Here is a 19,277-nt window from a genome sequence, read left to right as displayed (position 1 = left end):
AGGAGGGGCTCCCTGGGGTCGTGCAGGTCTCAGAGAGCTCCTCGGGCCCTGGAAGGTGACCTTGGGCCCCTGAGCTCCCCACAGTCAGGTCTACTCAGATGCCAAGACACTGAGGCCTGTGGGCTGCTCTCTGCTGAGGGGTTATCTGTCCACAGAGAGTGTCTGTAAGTGTCATGGAGGAAGAACTGAACCTGGGCGCTCACACAGGCACCTTCAGGGGGCTGGTTCCCTGGAGAGTAAAACAGACACAGAGAAATGGGGGGATTTTGAGGATTCCAGGATCAACAGGCAGAGCCCTGGGCCCTAAGGGGAGCAGGAGGTCTCATGACACAGGGTGGGGGTGGTCACCCTGCCTTGCCACCCAGATCCTCTGTGCCATCCAGACAGAAGAGCTGCACATTGAACATGCACAGCTGCCTGGAGCACGTCATTGGTATTGCCTAGTAAGACCTGGTCTTTCTAACATCCCCACCAGACCTGTCTTTGTATTGTAATTTTTAAAATTACGCTTTGGTAAGACAAATTTCTCACTTTAGTATATTCTATAATAATAGGGTTACAGAAGACATACATTTGAAAGAGTGAAAAACAGTGTATAGATACACACAAACACACGTTTATATGTGTGCCTGATTTCAAGATTGGAAAATAGATTTAAAAAACAGAGGCTCCCTGAATCATGCCCTCAACCCTTCCCAAGTGAGCATGGCCCTGAAATGTCTTCAGGGGTTTGTTTTGTTGGCATTTGGCACAGATACAGAACCACTGACGCCCAAGCCAGTGCTCTCTACATACAGAAGCCTCCAACCTCATCTTGAAAAATGGGGCCATGAGGTCACTCCAGTGACCCCCACAGAGGCCGAAGGACCCCTAGGACTGGGCACATTTCAGTGCTTCTTGGATCCTGCCATGTCCCCTGCTTGATGCCAGGACCTACTGAGTGCCCGCTGGCCTCAATACTGGGCAATACTGGGCCACGTGGGCTGCGTGCTCGTGTGACAAGGAGCCTGGGGATGCTCCATCCTTCTCACACCTTTCCCAGGAGGCCTGAACTGGGGGCGATTCATGGTCAACCCTAGAGTCTCCTCAGGATGAACTAGTGATACTCCCTGTTGGCCTCAAGGGGCTGGGGGGACAGAGCTGGGTCCCCCCAAATGAGATGCTGGTGAGCTGAAGTGTCACTGCAGCAAATAACACAGTGCACAGCCCCTGGTATCCTGCACACGGTGGCCCGACCAGCACCCCAGTGTCTCCCTCACTAAGTAGCCTGTGGCGGGCTCAGCCCAGCTGGCTCAGGGGCTGCTCTGGAGTGGGTGTGTTTCCTGGAGGATGTTCTCGGGGCATCTCTTTACTTACCTTCAGGGGTCTCTAAAATATATTAAAAATGTCCCAGCAGTTCAGGACATTCCGCCAGGTATTCTTCCTGGGCTTCTTGGTTTTCTTCCCGGTTTTCCTGATGGGACAACAAGAAAGTAAGCGTAGCCATGAAGAACACGGGCACGTGTCTGCTTCCCTCATCATTCTGCCCGCCGCACACTCACTCTTCCTCTTCCACTTTTGTCTTTTCTGTTGCTGCTTCTGCAGATGCAGAGGAGGAACATGCTGACACCTGTGAGAAGGAGAACAGTTGTGTATGTCCAGAGACGCCAGTGCAGGAAAAGTCCTATCTGGTCAGGGAGTGCCCAGAGCAGACCCAGATGTCACTGGGAGTCCCTCCAGCATGGTGGGGTCCAGCTCATCTGACCCCAGCCCAGCCCCTCCCTGGACCCTGAAGGGTTGTTCAGCAAGATTCAAAGCTGCAGCCTGGGGGCCAGTAAACAGGGCAATGCCAAGGCAGCGGGCAGGAGGGCTGGGGAGGGGTTTTATCGACACTGAAGACCCGAGGACCTCAACTGTGGGATAAGACCAGGTCCTTCAGAACAATCACAAGAGAGGAAAGAGGAAAAGGACCAGAGCTAAGAAAGGAGCTCAGGAGTCAGAAAGAGGATAAAAGAGAGAGAGCATATAAGAGGAGATCAATTACCTGCTGGTGGCCTGTAATGGTGGAGTCTTCCAGTTCTGGGAAGCAAGCATCAGAGTGTCCAGAGGAGAAGCGGTGATGGGGGCGGCCATAAGAAGGAAAGGGGAGAGTTATTGTCGAGAGAACCCCTCAGACTCCGCTGTCCCAGGGCTGTGGAGCCAACCCCAGAGCCTCTGATGTGCCCATTTCTGGAGACTTCTCCACAGCCCGTATCATTTCCTCTGTGCTACGAGGGAGGGACCTCCGACTTCCCACACACTTTCCCAGCCCTCATATTCCATAACAGCCAAGGGAGGGGAAGCCATGTCATTCTGTTCCTCCAAGAGGCGGCCGCCCTCTTCACAATGTCGTGCATGACGTAGAATCCCTCCCTCCTCCTCCTGTAGGGCCTGCTTCTGTTCCTTCATGAATCCCATTTCCTTCCTCCTTGTGGACCTCCACCAGTCCTACTGGTCTCCAATAGAAGAACATCAGAAAGAAGGCCAAGGCTGCACTGCCAGCCTCCAGTCAACACATGGATCACACCCTGGGTCGGCAGCACCTGCCCAGGCCTGGGGTTGTGTTGGGGCCTGTGGGAGGCAATGATGGCCAATGCCACAGATACAGTCAGGCCTGGGGTTGTGTTGGGGCCCGTGGGAGGCAATCATGACCGATGTCCACAGGCCTGGGGTTGTGTTGGGGGCTGTGGGAGCTGATGATGAATGACGTCACAGATACAGTGACTGTTCTATGCCTGGAATGACCCTAGAGACGTGGAAAATATTCAGTCGTCAAACGAATCCCACCAGCTTCTGAGTATTTGGAAACAATGGAACAGAATTCAAGATAAAGCCTCTTGTCCCAGTTGCTTTAATCTGCAGGTGAGGCCAGCAGTTGTCAGCACAGAAATGAGGGGGCCTCCCAGGGTTTGCCTGAGCTGTGGGAAGACTAGGAGGGTGGGCACCTGGCAGGCCTGACACAGAGACAAGCTGGGCCTGACTGGAGTGTGGGGAGCAGGACAAGGCTGTTGGGCCAGAGAGGAGGGTGTCACAAGACAAGTGACCCAAGAGGCTCCATCCTGGGCCCAGTGGATTCCAGGGACCAGGCTACAGGGAGGGCGAGAGCCACTGCCTACAGCAACACAGCAGCCCCTCCACACATATCCCCGAGGATTCCTGCCAGCCACAGAGGGCCTTGAGCCACAGCTGGACTCGGGCCTCTCCAATGAAAGCCAATGTAGGTTTCATTCAAAGCCCACGGATTTGGGATTGGATGGGATTGGGTGAGGAGTGGAGGCCAAAACTGTGCTCAGTCAAGTGTTCCACCCTGAGGACTCCAGGATGCCGGGGCACACGCAGGAATCCCAGAGGAAGGACTCCCTGTGTCATCCCACCCAGGGAGCACCCTTAGAGCAGCAGCAGACGCTGAGGACAGAACAGGAAGATGCCATTGCAGGTCCCAAGAGTGTAGAGAAAGAGGGTGGGCTCCTTTCAGCTCCTGGCACACGTATGAAGGACTTTGTCTTCAGGATCACGTAGCACCTGTGAGGGGCTGTGTCCCACCCCACACTCAGCGTTACACCTGCACACTCATCCTGTCATCTCCATTCACAACAAAACGCTGCCTCATCAAACCCAGGGCTCTGGTGCTTGCTGTGGCAAAGGCAGGACTGATCTGGTCTTTGCAAAATGTAATCTTTAAACACCAGAGCAAGAAATGATGGTGACAACACAACTCACACAAAGCTCATGAGAACAAAACTCTTACAACTTTCTCATTAAGATACATAAACCAAATCACACTTCTACACCTATTTCCTTTCATATTTAGTCACTTCACTGATCCCATCCTAGGCTCCAAAACAAGTGTCACCCAATCCCCAAGAACCCTCCTCACTGGTCAACCCTGGAGTGTCAGTCCCTACCTGACCAGTCTATTTCCTCCTGGATGGATCCAGAGGTGGTGCCCATGAGCCCAAGTACAGAGACACAAACATCAGCACTACTGCTCAGTCCACGGTGACTCTCCCTGGGCTCTGTGAGCTCAGGGGCCATTAGGAAGGCCCTGGTCACAGTTGGGAGCCTTCAGGTGAGACAGAGAACCCGAATAATCCCTTTCAACTGTTCACCGACACTGGCTCAGAGCATCTCTTACCTCCAATCTGAGAACCCGAGATTCCAGCCTTGATGCACATGCACTGAGTCAGGTGAGTGCAGTGAACAGAATGTGGGCCAGACTCACAGCAGCTGCTTCCCAGGTGATTCAGGGAGAATGGAGATGCTCTCTTAAGAGCAGACATTTGGCAGCTGAGAACTTATAGTATGGCTCTTGTGAGAAGGTTATGAATTTTTCACTTATTTAAACATGAATGGGCTCATATGCCATGGAGGACCACAATGGAATGCACAGGTCTAAACCCAAAGGTGAGGGAGATGTGACTCTCCCCCCTTGCTGATTCCTGGCAGAGTGGTTTGCTCTGATCTGATCATTCATGGCTGGGTACTTCAGGGGCACAGGCACAAGCTCCAGGTCCCCTGTGATGTGAAGGGGATGCCACAACAAGAATGAAAACGCCTGGTCCAGCAGAGGAGGACTCATCAACAGAAAGAGAGCATCTTCTGCAAGGAGAAAAGCTGAACCAAGGCAGCCAGAGTAGAATGAGGGGAAACTTCAGTGACTTCAGGAGCCCCCCTATTCTCCTGTGACCTTGGATCAGAACCCACTCAGGTTTCCAGATTACCATGAGAAACAACAGATTGAAGGGGATGAGCAGAGAGCCTTTTCACACTGGCGCTGGATCTCAGCAAGGGGGTTGGAAGCACTGGATCATTACTGGGGCCCAAGATGGGCTGCCCAGGGCTGAGCTCTGAGCTCTGGGATGAGAAGGAACGAGGAGGACATAGTCCTTGCCCTCCCAGTGACCAGCCACGGCCAGGATTCCTCTACACATAAGTAAAACAAAACAGAGTTTGAGACTAATAATTCCAAGACTATCTCAGAGAAACAGGCGAAGTGATGTCTCAAGGGTCACACGGGAAAGCTGCAAGGACCACCTGGACTCCGCTCCTTTTGCTGAGCTCACCTTGCACTGAAGCAGGGTCCCTTCTCACCTCCCCTGCAACTACAGTGTGGGGCAGCCATCCTGCCTGAAAGCTGACACTCCCTTCAGTCACACAGGATTCCGGCCAAATCACACTTGGCTAACAGCAACTACACGAGGACCGGCTGTCAGGCCACGCCCAGAAGCAGGTGAAAAGTAAGAGCTGATCTCTGTCCCAGCCAGAGAGACCAGGCCTGGGAACTGCTCTGTGTCTGGGCTGACCCTGAAGTCCATCCCTGCCGATCATGTCCTCTCTGGGCCACATTGGCTATTTCGGGAACTCACTCCTGTTCTCTGCCTCTTATTAATTTCTGGTGGTGCCACTGCCATCGACATACAGGAAATAGAGAAGACAAGAAACAACAAAGTAGCTTCTCTCTTCAGGCTCTCAGGAAGACGGGCAGACAGTGCTAACGCCAGCTATGAAGTCGGATCTCGACTCGTTCTCCCTCAGCTGGAATATGAACATCCCGGTCACACCCAGGTGATGACGAAGAACTGACTTCCTGATGTTGCACCTCGGCTTCCCCCCGTGGCTCTGCTGCCCTCATGCCTTCCTTCTGCTCCTCCAAATCGTGTTCCTTTTCAGGCCCAGGCCAAGGCTGTACCTGCTGTCTCTCTCACAGAGCCCACTGGGCAGCTGTCTGGGAATTCTTAGAACCTCAGTGTTGGTAACGCTGATTTGTGCCTTTGATCACACACAGCAGAAGGCCCCGAATACCACACACAAAAAAACTGTATTCTAAAGATTAGAGATGACTGTGGAATTGCGTTATGAGGAGATAATTTCTGAGGTTAGTGGGGGACATTTTAAAATCACAGCAGCCTCATTCTTTTAAAATGTGGGTTAAGTATGGACATCTACAGAGCAATCAAATTCAACTCACATACAATGTATTTCCACCAAACGCGGGCTCCCAAAAGAAACTCAATCCAGAACTGGGTTAATTTTATTTTCATATGACCTTAAGCCAACCACCTTGACTTGTTTTCTGCAAAGGCCTTCAGGAGCAAACAAAAACCTTTGTCCACGGTGGGTTCAATGGGGACGTCCTGGAGCCTCTGCTGTCCCACAGCCACATTTGTCTCTCCCCACCTCATAACACGTGAGTCACCCTCCATCCTCCGAGGAAGGCAAGTGCTCGCCCTGCCACTCACACCCTAGGGCAAGCCCTTTGGTTACCTTTTCATGATGCTGTGTTTCCTGAGCACAGAACACGGAAACCAGGAGGAGGCTGCATGACAGAGGTTGAGCCTCTACATGACCTTGACATTATGTATTTTGGACACTCAAGAGTTACACCACATGAATTCAAAAAGACACGCAACAACTGAATGTGCACAACCTCACCCTATCCTCAGAGAATGCAGTTGCTCCCAGGGACCACAGAATGTGACCATCATGCTCCATCTGGAACAAGCATTTCTCCCATCACAGCCTAGGTCCTCATTCATGAGAGGAAGCTCCACTCCAGGCTGCCTGTCTACGGGAAGGCCAGCGAGGCAGTGGCACATTCCTCATCATCTGGGTGACTCATCAGTGTGAGAGCGGCTCCGCAATACGTACCCTCCGGTGGAACTCCCGAGGATTTCTGTAATGACAGAAAATAAATTGCTATGAGCATCAGACCATGCTGTGTCCTGTGTGCACAGGACTTTTCTTCACTTAGTGACATTAGAAAACAAGATGAAAACCAGTGTTCAAAGGAACCCAAAAGAAGAACAGAAGAAATCGACTCATACTAAAGACACAAATTTTTCTCAGAGGATGTTTCCTCTCAAGTCCATGTTGGCTGGCAAGTAAGTGATTTTGTTCCAAAGAGAGAAAGACATTGGTAAGGCAAAGGCTCACTGCCACACAGTGTGTGACTGATGCTGTTATTTCCTCCCAGTCTTAAATCAAGCTTCATTGGGGACAGACTCTCACAATTCCCCCCAAGGACACTGTGTAACTAATCTAAGATATATACTGTCAGATTCTCATATCTTAATTTAATCCAAATAAAATAAAGCTAAGAAAGCAACAGTTTTTCTCAGAGAAATGCAGGTGGCCTGACCTTCACATCCTCTGGGTCCTCCTCCTCTCCCTTGTCACTGGACCGCTCCTGTAGTAGATGCTCTGAAAGAATTAGGAGGATACAGAGTGACTGTCAGCACCTTGGTGGTGTTGCTCATGAACAATTCAGTAACATTACTTGAGGTGGGTGTGGGAGGAGGATAGCAGAACAGGAGAGAGGCAGGGAAGAAAGGGAATCAGGGCCTTTGGCTTTCTAGCTCCAGGCCACCTCCTAAACATGAAATAGCCAATTTTAAACAGGGCACACCAGGCAGTGCAAACTGCGTCCCTAGCAGCCTCTTAGGCTCCTCCCTCCTAATCTGACCTGAGCTAATGTGCCCTCTTATTGATCCCTGCCAAAGTCATTTCCTCCTCAGAATCCACGTGTTGCTGCTCTGCATATTATCCCTTCTAGAAGATTTTGTACTGAATAAGAAGAAAGCTTTCATTAAAGAGATTTAATTCTAGCCAAAAGATTTCATTAACTTTCTGTATAAGGCAATTAAACCAAGATTTGAAAATACTCAATTATCCTACCATTTAACGATGACCCCTATTTAGCATCTGGTATTTGTCCTTCCACTCTTTGTTTTCAACATGATGTGTGTGCACCATGGAGTGCACTGCTCCTCAGGCTCAAACTGACTCCAGCACGGGGACAGCCTGACATGGGGAGCAGCGAGGGGGGCGGGGAGCGGGCAGTGACTCTCTCCAACCCAGCTCTGCAGGAGATTCCAGCAGGGAAAGTGGGTGCCAGGCTAACACCCAGGTTGATCCTTGAAATTTTATTGGATGCTATGTCTTGGGATTGGGTTCCTCTGAATTTCTAAGACTTGCGGTGATTATCTCATTAAATACAATAGAATATCCCACTGATTATTGTCTGCATTTGAACAGGAGCTGAGGGATGATGTCACCACTGTAGGTCAAAAGCCTGTGGACTCTGTGTGTTTTACATTAATGATCACACTGAAGCCCACTGTACAATGTACCTGCTCAAACCAACCCTGGGTGAGCTGACCATTGACACCATCCAGTCATGATAGTGTTTGGGATCTGAATAGGTTTTCATTCTCCCAGGTGCATACAGAAGTGCTGGAATAAATTGGCCTAGCAAGAAATTATACTAGGGCTTTGTGATAAATTCAATGTAGTGGCTCATGGCATTAACCTTCCACTCATTCCCGACTTCACATGTGCCTCTTCCATTTAAAAGACCAAGAGCTTGGGAAATTCGTCTCTGCACCATGTCCATCTGAGGACTGGGGATAGTGAACTTATGTTCAGGTACAGCTGTGCTGGAGGATGAATGGGTTGATGTATGTAAACTGTGCAGTGGTGATGGAAATTTTCTTGAACATTAATCCTTGTGTTGTGCTTTGAACATGGGAGTATGTTTTCTGGGGAAATGCACACACACTCCCAAAGACATCCACAATCATTCCATATACGCTCTCTCCTCTGCCCCTCCCAACCCTGATGAACCACCCCACCTTACACGACACTTCTGCTTCCAAGGATGACAGTAGCATGGTTACAGTTGTTTACTGGACTCTTAGTAGTTTTTGAAATCAACCTTCCCAAATCTGATTTCTGGCAGAAAGCTCAAACCAGAGTGGCTCTTGAGCAAAAGCAGGCAAAACAGTGTCATCTTTGCAACACTAACATTTTGAACGTAAACAGAGAGATGATCCCAGATACGTACCGTTCGCCAGTGTGGCTGGGTCCACCGGCATCTAGAGAAAAACAAAACACTATGAGGGTCAGACCAGGCTGTGTCCTGTGTGCACAGGCCTTTTCTTCACTTGTTGATGTTAAAGAAAAAACAGATGGTAAATAGTGATTGAGACAATAGCCCTGATATCTAGAAGAAACCTGTGGAAAAGCACAAGATTTTTCTGCAGGATTTTCAGTTGTTTTTGTTTTACAATTCCAAATACTTCTCAAGAAGAAGGCATTTCTCTTGAGGAAAATGCCTGCTGACACACAGTTGTAAATGTGGATGCCATCTGAAACCATTTTTAAGTGGATAACGAACTGTGACATTTGCCCACCAAGAAATTCTGTCAGTCACTTATAGTGTACGTGGTAAGATGTATACATCTTTTTTTTTTTTTCCCCCGAGAGGCAGTCTCTCTCTGTCACCCAGGCTGGAGTGCCGTGGTGAGATCTCGGCTCACTGCAAGCTCCGCCTCCTGGGTTCACTCCATTCTCCTGCCTCAGCCTCCCGATTAGCTGGGACTACAGGCACCCTCCACCATGCCCAGGTAATTTTTTTTGTATTTTTAGTAGAGACGGGGTTTCACTGTGTTATCCTGGATGGTCTCAATCTCCTGACTTCGTGATGCCCACCTTGGCTTCCCAAAGTGTTGGGATTATAGGCGTGAGCCACCGCGACCGGCCTGTAAGACTTATACATCTTAATTCAGTTGAAACACAGAGAAACCGAGAGAAATACATTTTCCATTTTAGAGGAAGTAAGACGGCTTTACCATGTGAACCCTTGTGGCTTCCTCCGAGGATGTCTGCCCTGGCACATCCTCCTCCAGATCTTCCAGGATACCTGGGAAACAGAGTCACTATAAGCACATGAGCTCCACTGAGTGAATCCCTCAGGTGGTCTTGGAGCTGTGGACCTGGGGCTGGCATGTGTGAAAGGTGTGTTCACAGCACAGACTCAGCTGCTGCCGGTCCATCCTCCATGGTGGAGAGGGAAGGCAGATGGTGAAGGAAGGCATCAGGAAGGCCACAGAAGACAGAGCCTTGGTCCTGTAGCTAAGGCAACCTCTTCAACCTGAAATAACCCATCTCAAACAGGGCCCACCACACAGTGTTTCCCTGTAGCATCTCAGGGCTCCTCCTTCCTAATCTGACCTGAGCTAAATTGCCCACCCTTCTCGATCCCCTTGAGGTCATTTCCCCCAAAGGACCCACATGTGCTGCTGCTGCTGTTCATCATCTCTTCTGAAACATATCGTACTGCATAAAAGTCAGCTTTCTTCAAAAAAACTTAACTCTAGTCAAAAAAAATTATGACTTCACTGAACCTTTGATTCAAAGAGAACTAAACCAAGATTTGAAAATATTCAATTATCCTACCATTTAAAGAGAACCCGCACTTAGCTTATTTGTCCTTCCACTCTTCCTTTTCAACACAATGTATGTGTCCCTGGAGTCAGCTGCTGCTCATGCTCACACTGACTCCAGCACTAGGACAGCCCATCATGGGGGCAGTAGGTGGGGGGCTAACGATAAGACTCTCCAAACTAGCTGTGCAGGAAGTCCCACCGAGGTGATGGACACCAGAAGAACACCCCAGTTCTTCCTTGAGTTCTTCTTCTGCACTGTGTATTGGATGTGTGGGCTGAATTAGGGCACATGTACACTTGTGGCAATCATGTTATTAAACATAGTAGAATATGTCCCTGATTGTTGTCTGCTTTTTTTTTTTTTTTTTTTTTTTTTAGATGAAATCTCACTCTGTTGCCCAGGCTAGAGTGCAGTGGCAGGATCTAGGCTCACTGCAACCTCCGTCTCCCAGGTTCAAGTGATTCTCCTGCCTCAGCCTCCTGGGTAGCTGGGATCACTGGCACCTGCTACCACACCCAGTAAATTTTTGTGTTTTCAGTAGAGACAGTGTTAGCCAGGCTGGTCTCAAACTCCTGACCTCAAGTGATTCACCTGCCTCGGCCTCCCAATGTATTGGGATTACAGGCATGAGACACCACACCCTGCCTATTCTCTGCTTTTAAACAGGAGCTGAGGAATAAACCGATCACTGAAGCAAAAGCCTGTGACCTCTCCATGTATGTTTCACATTTCTGACCACACCCAAATCCACCGTAAAACATACCCATTCTAATCCTGGGTTATGCGACCATTAAGACCATTCTATGATGATAGACAGTGCATAGAATTTCTGTATGTATTGTACTTCCACATGCACACCTAGGTGCCCAAAGTCACTGCCAGGCTGATGAGTTATACAACGGCTGTGAGATCAATGCAGGACAGAAGTCCATAGAATCAACCTGCCAACCACTCCTGATTTCACATTTCCCTCCTCTACTGAGAAAGCCAAGACTTTGAGAAATTCATCTCTGCATAACTTAGGACTGAGGATATTAAACTTCAGACAGCTGTGGTGGAGAATCAATGGGTTGATTTATGTAAAGTGTTCAGGGTGATGGACTACTCCTTTTTTTTTTTTTTTTTAAAAAAAACATATAATCCTTGTGTGTTGCTTTGAACATGCACAAAAACTCCAAAAGACACTCACAATCACTGCCCATAGACTCTCTCCTCCATACCTCCCAAACCTGATGCACACCACCCTTTCACATAAGGGACACCACTTCCTGCAGAGACTACAGGAAGATGGTCACAATTCTGTCACAAAGTCTTACTGTTTTTTCATACCAAGCTGCCTAAAACCTCATTTCTCTTAGGAAGCTCCAGAGAAATTCTCCACCAAACGCAGCATAAAAAGTGCCACCTTTCTGAAAAACTAAGATATTTCCTTAGCAAAAAACTAATCCCTGGGGCATGAGGGGAAAGACGAGGGAGAGCATTAGAATAAATACCTAATGCATGCGGGGCTAAAAACCTAGATGAGGGCTTGATAGGTGCAGCAAACCACTGTGACATATTTATACCTATGTAACAAACCTACACGTTCTACACATGCATCCCAGAATTACAAGCAAAATAGAAACAATTAAAAAAGTAAACCCACAACACATACCGTCGTCCTCAAAGTGTACTCTTTTCTGCAATTAGAGAAAAGAAAAACATGATGAGAGTCAGACCACACTGTGTCCTGTGTGCACAGGTCTTTTCTGCATTGTTGACATTAGGAAACCCAATGGAAATAGTGAAAATAGTGAACACGAGGGTCTCAAAATAAAGCCTAGAGGACATGTGGAAAGGCACAAGTTTTTTTGTACATGATTTTCAAGTTTATTTTCACTGCATGTTCACCATTATTTTCAAGAAGAAAGCACTTCTACTACCGAATAGCTGGGACTACAGGCGCCCACCACCTCACCCGGCTAGTTTTTTGTATTTTTTAGTAGAGATGGGGTTTCACTATGTTAGCAAGGATGGTCTCGATCTCCTGACCTCGTGATCCGCTTGTCTCGGCCTCCCAAAGTGCTGGGATTACAGGCTTGAGCCACTGCACCAGGCCCAGGCACAAGATTTTTATGCAAGACTTTCAACATTGTTTTGGTTGTATAGTCACAATGTTGTAAGAAGAAAGCTTTTCCCCTAAAAAAATTCTTTCTGCCATACAGTTCATAACTGAAGGTGTCATCTAAGAATGCCATCTGAGATCATTTCTTACCTGGTAATGAACCCTTACATTTTCCCACCAAAAAATTCTTTAAATCATCTATAATACACATGGTAAGATTTTCATATCTCAATTCAAATAAAATAAAAAAGAACCAAGAGCAACAAAATTTCCATCTCAGAAACATAAAGAAGAACTTACCATGTGAACGCCTGGGACATCCTCAGATGAAGGCTCCCGCGCCAGGTCCTCGTGATCTAGAAAACACAGAGTAGCTGTCAGCATGTTGGTTCCACAGAAGGAATCCCTTAGGCAGCCTTGGGTGCTGGGGACAGGGGGATGGCGTGTGTAAAGGAGGTGGGTTAAGGGCAGAAACTTGGCTGCCACTGGGACACCCTCCTTGGTGATGAGGGAAGGCAAATGAGACCATCAGGAAAGCCACAGAAGTCAGGGCCTGGTTCTCTGGCTAGGCCACCTCCCCACTGTGAAATAGGCAGTGTTCACACAGGGCGGCACACAGAAGCACTGCTGATTCCATGACAGTGTCCCATCACCCCCTTGTGCATTTTGAGGCCTGGTAAATTTTCTTTTTTTGTTGTTGAAATGTTATAATGTCATTTATCTTTCCTGGATCTACATATGCTCCTCCTGCACTTATCATCCATTTTATTGGCTTTAAAATCGATATTGTGGCCAAAATACATCATATTTATTATTTTAATGATCAAGTGTGCACTTCAGGGGCATTAGAGACATTGACAATTCTGTGAAGTAAACTAAACATAATCCAAATCCAGATGTCTTACTTTCCGCCTTAGGAAACGAGAGAAAAAAGTGTAGTGTAATGTAAACAAGGCAACCCCCATCCCCCAAAACATAGCAATATTTGCAGAAATCAATGTAATAGAAACAATAAACAAAGAAACTCAACAATACCAAAAGCTGCTTCTTAGAAAAGATCAATAGAATTGGTAAACCTCCAGCCAGGCTAATCACAAAGAAAAGATAGAAGACATGATGTACAAATAATATGAATAGAAGAGGAATTATCCCTGCTTATCCCATGAACATTAAGAAAATAATAACAGAATACTTTCTATTTTTTTTTTTTTTTTTTTTTGAGACAGAGTCTCACTCTGTCGCCTAGGCTGGAGTGCAGTGGTGTGATCTTGGCTCACTGTGAGCTCCGCCTCCTGGGTTCACACCATTCTCCTGCCTCAGCCTCCCGAGTAGCTGGGACTACAGGTGCCCGCCACCACGCCTGGCTAATTTTTTTGTATTTTTAGTAGAGATGGAGTTTCACCGTGTTAGCCAGGATGGTCTTGATCTCCTGACCTCATGATCCACCCGCCTCAGCCTCCCAAAGTGCTGGGATTACAGGCGTGAGCCACCCCACCTGGCCAATAACAGAATACTTTCAACAAATCTATGCCTGCAATTTTTAAGTGCAGCAGTGAAAGTATATTAAAAAGTTTTAGAGTAGGAATGACAGGAAGCACAGTACCGTTGGAAGAGAACCAAGTAGGCAACTGGTGAGATTCAAGTGTCTATGCCCACAAATTTCCTAGCTCAAATGAAATGGACAAATGCCTTCAAAAAGAGAAACTACCATAACCACCCAAAGGAGAGATAGATAATCTGAGTAGGCTTCTATCCATTATAGAATTTGATCAGTAAGTAATAACTTAAAAAAAAAAATGCCCATATAATTATACTGGTGAATTCTACCTAACAATTACAATGGAAAACATAGTCTTACCAGCAAGTGATCAAAATTCTACATATTTACCCAGCTAAATTTAAAAATTATGTTCGTCTTAAAATCTGCACAAGAATGCGGGCAGCTTTATTCATAATTGCCCACACTGGAAGCAGCTGAGATGGTCTCCAGGAGGTGAGAGAACCAGCTAACACTGTTTGATGACACCAATGAGCTATTGTTCACTGCTAAGAATTACTAAGCTGTTAAATTTCAAAACAATACAAAAGATCTTACATGTATATTGCTAAGTAAAATAAGTTAGTCATAAGTAGCTACATAGCCTATGATTCCAACTCTATAAAATTCTGGAAAAGGAAACCTATAGAGGCAGTAAAATCATCTATGGTTGTCAGGAATCCTCAGAAAAGAAGACAGGAAGTAGTATGTGCAGCTCAGGTCATGTTTAGGGTGTGAAATTATTCCATCAGGGTGACAAACAACAATGTGAGTTTGTCAAAACCCATAGACTGGACAACACAGAGTGAACCTTATGCTAACCCTGGACTTCTGTTCGTAAGAATGTGTCAGTATTGGCTCAGTCATTGATGCTAACCCCGGACATCTGTTCATAAGAACATATCACTATTGGCTCAGTCATTGATGCTAACCCCAGACTTCTGATCATAAGAACGTTATCACTATTGGCTCAGTCATTGATGCTAACCCTGGACTTCTGTTCATAAGAATGTGTCACTATTGGCTCAGTCATTGATGCTAACCCCGGACATCTGTTCATAAGAATCTATCACTATTGGCTCAGTCATTGATGCTAACCCTGGACTTCTGTTCATAAGAATCTATCACTATTGGATCAGTCATTGATGCTAACCCTAGACTTCTGTTAACAAGAATGTGTCACTATTGGCTCAATCACTGATGCTAACCCTTGACTTCTGTTCATAAGAATCTATCACTATTGGCTCAGTCACTGATGCTAACCCTGGGCTTCTGTTGATAAGAATCTATCACTATTGGCTCAGCCATTGATGCTAACCCTAGACTTCTATTCATAAGAATCTATCACTATTGGCTCAGCCATTGATGCTAACCCTGGACTTCTGTTCATAAGAATCTATCACTATTGGCTCAGTCATTGATGCTAACCCTAGACTTCTGCTCATAGAATGTGTTACTATTGGCTCAGCCATTGATGCTAACCCTAGACTTCTGTTCATAAGAATGTGTCTCTATTGGCTCAGCCATTGATGTTAACCCTAGACTTCTGTTCATAAGAATCTATCACTATTGGCTCAGTCATTGATGCTAACCCTGGACTTCTGTTAACAAGAATGTGTCACTATTGTATCAGTCACTGATGCTAACCCTGGACTTCTGTCCATAAGAATCTGTCACTATTGGCTCAGTCATTGATGCTAACCCTGGACTTCTGTTCATAAGAATCTATCACTATTGGCTCAGTCATTGATGCTAACCCTGGACTTCTGTTCATAAGAATCTATCACTATTGGCTTAGCCATTGATGCTCACCCTGGACTTCTGTTCATAAGAATGTGTCACTATTGGCTCAGTCATTGTTACAAGCGTCATCACACTCATGTAAGATTGGCTCACAAAACAAAACTGAGGAAGGTGGGTATACGGAAATTTTTGATACCGCTTCCTCCATTTTTAGGTTACTTCCAAACAGTTTGAAGTGATGTCCACCACTTTACAAACCTGGCAATACTGTCTCAGAAAAAGATCCTTTTTAGTTAATATTTTAACAATCAGCAAAATGTCTACAATTTGCACTGAGATGTTATTTACTATTAAAAGTAAACCCAAACTTGGAATGGAAATACACCTTTACTCCTGTAGTTGTAGCACTAATGATTGACTTAACACATTTAAATATGCACATGTGGAATAAAGAATATAGTATCACAATTTTACAATTGTCTGAAATATGAGACACTGAAGAATCTAGAAATCATATCATGAATGAACTGAACAACTGAATTTCCACGATACCTTCCGTTGATGGAACTCCAGGGTGTACATGGTCATGATGCCAGTGACTGAGAATTCCCTTCTTAGGCTTGTGGTGGTGTCTGACGGGGGATTTCCTGGGCACCTCAGGATCCACTACTTCATCCTGGGTGGAACACGCTGGAAAATGAATTAAAATAAAGACAGCTGTTGATATCTTGCTGCAGAAGATCAGAGAAATGAGTCATTATTTATTCACAGCTTACATGTTTGATCCCATTGTTCGTCATCTGCAGAGCAAAGCCCCCTGAATCCGAGTTTGGCTTCAGAAAGGACTTACACTGTGGGTTGCACTTACAACTGTGCAGGCAAATGCCTGTATTGAGATGAGACATTACAGAAAGGTAGTAGATTGGAGTGACCAAGAGCATAGGGACTATGCTAACCCTGGACTTCTGTTCATAAGAATCTATCACTATTGGCTCAGTCATTGATGCTAACCCTGGACTTCTGTTCATAAGAATCTATCACTATTGGCTCAGTCATTGATGCTAACCCTGGACTTCTGTTAACAAGAATGTGTCACTATTGTATCAGTCACTGATGCTAACCCTGGACTTTTGTCCATAAGAATCTGTCACTATTGGCTCAGCCACTGATGCTAACCCTGGACTTCTCTTAACAAGAATGTATCACTATTGGCTCAGTCACTGATGCTAACCCTGGACTTCTGTTCATAAGAATCTATCACTATTGGCTTAGCCATTGATGCTCACCCTGGACTTATGTTCATAAGAATGTGTCACTATTGGCTCAGTCATTGTTACAAGCGTCATCACACTCATGTAAGATTGGCTCACAAAACAAAACTGAGGAAGGTGGGTATACGGAAATTTTTGATGCCGCTTCCTCCATTTTTAGGTTACTTCCAAACAGTTTGAAGTGATGTCCACCACTTTACAAACCTGGCAATACTGTCTCAGAAAAAGATCCTTTTTAGTTAATATTTTAACAATCAGCAAAATGTCTACAATTTGCACTGAGATGTTATTTACTATTAAAAGTAAACCCAAACTTGGAACGGAAATACACCTTTACTCCTGTAGTTGTAGCACTAATGATTGACTTAACACATTTAAATATACACATGTGGAATAAAGAATATAGTATCACAATTTTACAATTGTCTGAAATATGAGACACTGAAGAATCTAGAAATCATATCATGAATGAACTGAACAACTGAATTTCCACGATACCTTCCGTTGATGGAACTCCAGGGTGTACATGGTAGTGATGCCAGTGACGGAGAATTCCCTTCTTAGGCTTGTGGTGGTGTCTGACGGGGGATTTCCTGGGCACCTCAGGATCCACTACTTCTTCCTGGATGGAACACGCTGGAAAATGAATTAAAATAAAGACAGCTGTTGATATCTTGCTGCAGAAGATCAGAGAAATGAGTCATTATTTATTCACAGCTTACATGTTTGATCCCATTGTTCGTCATCTGCAGAGCAAAGCCCCCTGAATCCGAGTTTGGCTTCAGAAAGGACTTACACTGTGGGTTGCACTTACAACTGTGCAGGCAAATGCCTGTATTGAGATGAGACATTACAGAAAGGTAGTAGATTGGAGTGACCAAGAGCATAGGGACTATGCTAACCCTGGACTTCTGTTCATAAGAATCTATCACTATTGGCTCAGTCATTGATGCTAACCCTGGACTTCTGTTCATAAGAATCTATCACTATTGGCTCAGTCATTGATGCTAACCCTGGACTTCTGTTAACAAGAATGTGTCACTATTGTATCAGTCACTGATGCTAACCCTGGACTTCTGTCCATAAGAATCTGTCACTATTGGCTCAGTCATTGATGCTAACCCTGGACTTCTCTTAACAAGAATGTATCACTATTGGCTCAGTCACTGATGCTAACCCTGGACTTCTGTTCATAAGAATCTATCACTATTGGCTCAGCCATTGGTGCTAACCCTGGACTTCTGTTCATAAGAATCTATCACTATTGGCTCAGCCATTGATGCTAACCCTAGACTTCTGCTCATAGAATGTGTTACTATTGGCTCAGTCATTGATGCTAACCCTGGACTTCTGTTCATAAGAATCTATCACTATTGGCTCAGTCATTGATGCTAACCCTAGACTTCTGCTCATAGAATGTGTTACTATTGGCTCAGTCATTGATGCTAACCCTAGACTTCTGTTCATAAGAATGTGTCTCTATTGGCTCAGCCATTGATGTTAACCCTAGACTTCTGTTCATAAGAATCTATCACTATTGGCTCAGTCATTGATGCTCACCCTGGACTTCTGTTCATAAGAATCTATCACAATTGGCTTAGTGCTGGGGGCCGCACCGGGGGTGGTGGAGAATGAAAGAACACACACAAAGACAAAGACACACAGAGAACATGGCGGCCGCACTCAGAGCCTCCGCCTCACTTTATTTATACTCCATAAACCTCAGGTCAGCAGAAAGAATGCAATGCAAAACAAACTTTCTTTTCCCACATGTAACCTTCTACTCAGTACCTTGTTTCTATATTCTTTCTTATCTACCCGCCTTCTTGGCGCCTACGGGAGTTCATTAAAAGTTCAGTTGGAGATACTGTCCTTGAGCCCTATCTATTCTCAGCATACTGTTTTCAAAGGCCCCTGCATTTCCCCCCTTTTAATTTTGTTTTGCCTCAATCCTAAAAAGGTAGCCCATATTTGTTCCTGTGTTTTCTTTTGTTTTTGGTGGCGAAGGAGGGAGCATCGAATCACCAAAAGAAGTAGACCCAAACCAAGTGCCCAAAGCAATATACTTCCAGAGATTGTAGAAATCCATGTTTTTATCTGAGTCCATGGGTTAAAGGCAGCAAGGCGCTGCCCCAGCTCCTGCAAGGTTACAGTTCCAGACAGCACATGTAATTGTTGTCGAAATGCTTCGGAAATGTTCTGAGTGAGCTCTTGAATGTCCAAACTAAGATTTTTATGGCCAATTAATAATTTTCAGATTACAGTCCAATTTTGAGAGATGTTAAAAGGCACAGGCATTACACAAAATTGAGTGGAATTCCAATCACATTGTAATGTTACCCGAGTACTGAGTACAGTGAGCTGATCTCCAAGCCAT

At 45.8% G+C, this 19,277-nt stretch overlaps 1 pseudogene across 1 annotated transcript in view; it reads right to left on the bottom strand.

Annotated features, from left to right (window-relative positions):
* LOC119628083 (protein FAM153B) overlaps nucleotides 1-19,277 on the bottom strand; it is a 19,812-nt pseudogene extending 535 nt beyond the window's left edge. The window contains exons 1-12 of the transcript XR_012090894.1: nucleotides 19,228-19,277; nucleotides 17,399-17,577; nucleotides 16,182-16,319; nucleotides 12,650-12,705; nucleotides 11,900-11,924; nucleotides 9,648-9,718; nucleotides 8,861-8,891; nucleotides 7,157-7,218; nucleotides 6,667-6,691; nucleotides 2,024-2,058; nucleotides 1,542-1,609; nucleotides 1,357-1,453 (exon numbers count right to left, since the gene is read on the bottom strand). The product of XR_012090894.1 is annotated as a protein FAM153B (transcript). The remainder of the gene's footprint in view (nucleotides 1-1,356; nucleotides 1,454-1,541; nucleotides 1,610-2,023; nucleotides 2,059-6,666; nucleotides 6,692-7,156; nucleotides 7,219-8,860; nucleotides 8,892-9,647; nucleotides 9,719-11,899; nucleotides 11,925-12,649; nucleotides 12,706-16,181; nucleotides 16,320-17,398; nucleotides 17,578-19,227) is intronic.

The sequence above is a fragment of the Chlorocebus sabaeus genome, chromosome 23 (genome assembly GCF_047675955.1).
Source record: "Chlorocebus sabaeus isolate Y175 chromosome 23, mChlSab1.0.hap1, whole genome shotgun sequence".
NCBI lineage: Eukaryota > Metazoa > Chordata > Mammalia > Primates > Cercopithecidae > Chlorocebus > Chlorocebus sabaeus.
This window is presented reverse-complemented; position numbering and strand designations above follow the sequence as displayed.